The sequence below is a fragment of the Ovis aries genome, chromosome 2 (assembly GCF_016772045.2).
Source record: "Ovis aries strain OAR_USU_Benz2616 breed Rambouillet chromosome 2, ARS-UI_Ramb_v3.0, whole genome shotgun sequence".
NCBI classification, from domain to species: domain Eukaryota; kingdom Metazoa; phylum Chordata; class Mammalia; order Artiodactyla; family Bovidae; genus Ovis; species Ovis aries.
This window is the reverse complement of record NC_056055.1, coordinates 11,482,968-11,488,967: the sequence shown is the minus strand read 5'-3', so window position 1 is coordinate 11,488,967 and position 6,000 is coordinate 11,482,968.

Sequence of the window (6,000 nt, the reverse complement as noted above, 5' to 3'; positions counted from 1 at the left end):
AATAATTACGCAAAGCAGAAATCATAAGGCATTAAAAGATAAGTCAATTTGGAAACTCGCATTTCCAAAAGTGCAGGCTAATGCCCTAGAATTATCCATAAACTAGAAGCAGTCCAAAGCGTTTGTTCTCAGGAAACTGGTGAAGTTCCAGGGATTTAGGGCAATGACCTGGGTGACAAAGCTGATGAAAGCTGGGTGGGTGATAAAGGGCCAGTTGGCAACTCACTTGCAGGCAGAGGTTGAGGACGATGACCTGGCTTGTCACCTTTAGAAAGCTAAGTGTGCAATATGATCAATACAGACCACAGTCCCGGGCCACATAGGCAGCCCTCCAAGGCACACAGGCAACTCCCCAAGTCTGTTCAGCACCATATGTCCCTCTTGATGTAGGTCTCTGCTCTGCTGTCTCATCCAGTGACAAGCCTTGGCCTTTCCACGCCTGGCTCTCAGTCAGCTTCGCGTGCTCCCCCAGCTGTATCTCCAGTGGGGGTTCCAGCTCTGTTCTAGCTCCACCCCCATCCGAGTGATCTCTTTACAGAGGTCTACAGGGGTCTGGGCTGGTCTACAAGGTCTATCAAGGCTTCCCTTATAGCTCAGTTGATAAAGAATCTGCCTGCATGCAGGAGACCCCAGTTCGATTCCTGGGTCAGGAAGATCTGCAGGAGAAGGGATAGGCTACCCACTCCAGTATTCTGGCCTGGAGAATATATACAGTCCATGGAGTCACAAAGAGTCGGATACGACTGAGCAACTTTCACTCCTTACAGGGGTCTACTGGCTTCCCTGGTGAGTCAGCACTAAAGAATCCACCTGCCAATGCAGGAGACACGAGTTCGATCCCTGGGTCGGAAAGATCCCCCTGGAGAAGGAAATGGCAACCCACTCCAGTATTCTTGCCTGGGAAATCCCATTGACCAGAGACCCTGGTATGCTGCAGTCCATGGAGTCACAAAGAGTTGGACACTGCTTAGCAACTAAACAACAATAACAGGGCTCTGCAGCAGCAGCCTGCGCTTGTCGAGGGAGATGGGAGGAATGACTGCAGAGATGGAGGGAAGTGGAGGAAAGTGCTGACACCAGAGGTGTGTTACAGATGGAGATTGAGAGATGCAGTCTCACAAGGTCAGTCACCTTGGTGGAGTTTCTTCAGCCTCCATCTAATCCTGCAAGCTCTTCCAGATTCACCAAACTCAGACTGGTATTCAGACCAGGTAGCTATGTGTTAATTTTCTCCAAGAAATCTAGTAAGAATGCTCATGAATGCTGTTCCCAGGCAGCCAAGTCAGACTCCGTTGTTTCATGCCTTTGGCAGCAAGCTGCAGACTGGCTGGAGTCTTCAAGTCTGGCAGCCTTGTGCAACATCTCCTTGACAGGGACTCATGCAATGTGAACACTTAGACTCTCTGACCCAGACCAAGACACTGTCTTCCTTGTTCAGTGCAAGAGATGCTCTGCCCAGTGGCCGCCCCTTTAAAGGCCCTGCAACAACAATTCCCCTTTCCTGGGCTCCGCCCCTTTTTGGCCAGAAGGCAGCTTTGGTGGAGAGCCTCAGGGCTGTCCTTGACCATCCCAGCCTAGCACGGGTGTCCACATCATCTGGTGTTCATCTCTGTGAGATTACAATGAAAAGAAACCATACCAAGACAACCCGAGGTCCCTCTGGTTCTTGGAGCTGAGCCCTCTTTCAGATTCTAAGGTCCACTCTTCACTGGAAGGCATCTTGGACAGAAGGAATCATGGCTTGTGGTAACAGCTATACATGCTTTGCCCTGTCTCATCCATTCTTGGCTGTACTCAGTTCAGTTCAGTTCAGTCGCTCAGTCATGTCCGATTCTTTGCAACCCCATGGACCACAGTACTCCAGGCTTCCCTGTCCATCACCAACACTTGGAGCTTGCCCAAACTCATGTCCATCGAGTCAGTGATGTCATCCAGCCATGTTATCCTCTGTTGCCCCCTTCTCCTCCTGCCCTCAATCTTTCCCAGCATCAAGGTCTTTTTCAGTGAGTTGGCTCTTCGCATCATGTGGCCAAAGCATTGGAGCTTCGGCTTCACCCTCAGTCCTTCCAATGAATATTCAGGACTGAATTCCTTTAGGATTGACTGGTTTGATCTCCTACAGTCCAAGGGATTCTCAAGAGTCCTCCAGCATTACAATTCAAAAGTATCAATTCTTCAGCACTCAGCCATCTTTATAGTCCAACTCTCACATCCATACATGACTACTGGAAAAACCATAGCGCTGACTGTACAGACCTTTGTCAGCAAAGTGATGTCTCTGCTTTTTAATATATATGCCTATGGACCCTGAGAAATTATGTCCTTTCCCTTCCCTAAAATCTCTGTACATCACTCAAAGGAATGTATCTTCTTCAAGGGGAGAAGGCAGACTTCCAGACCCAGTTAATTTCCTAAAACCTCTGGCCATTGGTCACTTCCACCACTGGCAGCCTTGGTACATTTCTAAGGGAAAATAGAAGTATTTCTCAGCTTTTGCTACAGCCCCTTATAAGAACCTAGGAAACACTGTGGTAGAACTTAAAATCTATAATTGATTATTTTTAGTAACTTATGGTAGGCAGAATTCTAAGATAGCCCTCATAATCTGTGCCACTTGGTGTCCACAGCCTGGATAATCTTTTCCCCTTGATTGTGACTTACTTTTAACCAACAGAATACGGGGGGGAAAGTGATGGGCTTTCGCAGGTATAATTAAGGCTCCAAATTAATTGATTTTTAGTTAGTTAAAAGTAGATTATCCTAGGTGGGCATGACTTAGATGAAAGCCCTTTAAAAGGGGATCTGGTCTCTCCCTGTATTCAGAGATTATCCTTGCTGACTTGATGAACTGGGCAGTCTGTTTAGGAATCCTAGATGGCAAACAATTCAAAATGGTCCTCTAGGAACTGTGATTGACATCTAAAACTTGAGGACAGCTTCCAGCCGACAACCAGCAAAAAGCTTGGACCTTCAACCATACCACCACAAGGAAATGAATTCTGCCAACAACATGAATAAGTATAGAAGAGGGATCTTCCCCAATTGAGCCTCTTGATGAAGATGCAACCCAATCAACATGTTGAGTACAGACTTGTGATACCGAGCAGAGAAACCAAATAAACCAAACCTGGATTCCTGATCCATAAAAGATCGAAGATAACAAATATGTACTGTTTTAAGCCATTATATCTGTAGTAATTTGCTACACCACAGTAAAAAATTAAAAAGCATATACAGTCTTTGCTATAATTCCCTCTCAAATATTTCATCTTCTAGTTTCTAGTTGTCCTCCCAAAATCACGCTTACCAAAGATTCAGAAAAAAATGTTTAAGAAATCTGAATCAGCATTGTGAAGCAAAGGATACAATCAGAAACTCCGGGAAATTTTCAGAAGGTCAAAAATATAAAGTTTAAGTTAACACCTAGAAACAGAATTCTTAAGGAGGAAGCTATTCTTGCTTTAAAAATTATTTTGGTAAATTATTTGAATTAAGGTTGATGCTTAGGTCATAGATTAGTGGTAGTGGTTTAGTGGCTAAATCATGTCCAACTCTTGTGATCCCATGGACTGTAGCCTGCCAGGCTCCTCTGTCCATGGGATTCTCCAGGTGAGAATACTGGAATGGGTTGTCATTTCCTTCTCCAGAGGATCTTCCTGACCCAGGAATCAAACCAGGGTCTCCTGCACTGCAGGCAGATTCTTTACTGACTGAGCTATGAGAGAAACCCCTAGGTCATAGATTAGTGGGGGAAAAAAGAAGGAAAGAAAAAGACAGCTAAATGGTTCTGCATTTCAGGAATTTAGGGGATTTTATAATGAAGATGAGAAGGATTGGGAAGGGAAGAGAACATAGAAGAATAGAGATAACTAACATCTGCTTTTAATTATTTGCATATCTAAAATATAATATTCTCTTGTTATAGGGAGAATAATGGCCACCAGAGATGCCTGCATATTAATGCTAGAGTCAGTGGGCAAGTTATCTTCCATGGCAAAAGGAACTTGGTAGATGTGATTAAATTAAGAATATTGAGATTACTCTGAATCGTCCAGGGAGGCCCCTTGAAATCACAACGATCTTTATAAGTGAAGTGGGACTGGGAAAGGGAACAGGAGGGTCAGAAAGAAAGATTTGAAAATGCCACACTCTTGGCTTTGAAGATGGAGAAAAAGTCACAGTCAAGGAACATAGGCAACCTCTAAAATCTAGAAAAAGCAGACAAATGGATTCCCCCTCGAGCTTCCAGAAGGAACACAGCTCAGCCAATACTTTGACCTTGGCCCAGTGAGGCTCAAGGCAGACTTCTGACTTTCAGAACTGTAAAATCATAAATCTGTGTGATTGAAAGTGTGGCAATCTGTTTACTGCATCAGTAGGAAACTAACACACTCTCCATTCATATTACCTAAATGCCCTAAGTCCTTAGTGAGACTTTGGGTGGAGATCATGAAAAGGAGCTGAGTTCTACAGGTGGGTCAGTGCCAGGGGAACAGGGACCCCACACAGGAGGGTGAGATAACCTATTAACTAGCCTAATTCATAGGAAGCAGAAACTTGGCTGTAGAGTTGACATAACACATCCACATTTACTACCTCATGGAATTTTCAGAAATCTTAAAACAGTACTGGATGCCCCACCAATTTTGTGATGAGGAATTAAACCAATCTGATCTAAATCTAAGTGTCTTGGGTTTACATTGAGAAGGAAACCAAGCAGCACACATCAGATTTTTATTTGACATGTGTAATAGGATATTCAATGGAACACTTTCTCTTATACAATTTTATTTTTATGTTTTTGAATAGTAATATTACTATTAGTAATAATAGTAATACATGTTTAAGCTCCTTGGAAGAAAAGCTATGACAAACCAAGATAGCATATTAAAAAGCAGAGACATTACTTTGCTGGCAAAGGTCCATCTAGTCAAGGTTATGGTTTTCCAGTGGTCATGTATGGATGTGAGAGTTGGACTATAAAGAAAGCTGAGCTTTGAAGAATCGATGCTTTTGAACTGTGGTGTTGGAGAAGACTCTTGAGAGTCCCTTGGACTGCAAGGAGATCCAGCCAGTCCATCCCAAAGGAGATCAGTCCTGAATACTCATTGGAAGGACTGATGCTGAAACTCCAATATTTTGGCCACCTGATGGGAAGAACTGACTCACTGGAAAAGACCCTGATGCTGGGAAAGATTGAGGGCATGAGGAGAAGAGGACAACAGAGGATGAGATGGTTGGATGGCACCACCAACTCGATGGACATGAGTTTGAGCACGCTCCGGGAGTTGGTGATGGACAGGGCAGCCTTGCGTGCTGCAGTTCATGGGGTTGCAAAGAGTCGGACACGACTGAGTGATTGAACTGACTACATGTTTAAAGTCAAAACAAAATAAGAAAATAAACACTTAAAAGACTCACTGTCGTCCTGTGGAGGGGTCCACCCCATTCTCCCTTGCTCCATTTGTATCCATTTACATCAATTCATTGCTATCATTCCAGTGTTTCTTTATGTAAAATTGAAGAGATGGTCTCACCCTTCCTTTCTTACATAAAAGCTAGCATATGATATACATTATTCTCCACCATTTTTCCTCATTAAAACAGTGCAGCTTAAAGATCTTTTCATACAAGTGCATAGAGTCCTTCCTCATTCCTTTGTTATAACTCAGCGTACTTTATTGTGTACAAAGAAGTATCATAGTTCATGCAACTAGTTTCCTCTTGGGAGGCATTTGGGTAGTTTCTAAGCTTTTGTTATTATAAGCCATGCCATGATAAATAATCCTGTTCATGCATCATTTGGAACATGTGCAAGTGAAACCATAGGATAGGTCCCGGAGGTGGGACTGCTGAGCTAAGGACAATAGAAACTGGACAAAAGCAAATATTGCCAGATTCCCTTCCATAGAAGTTGAACTATTCTATACTCCCATTAACAATATTTAAGTACATATTTCCCCATAGCCTCAGAACAACAGCGTGTTGTTAAATCTCTGA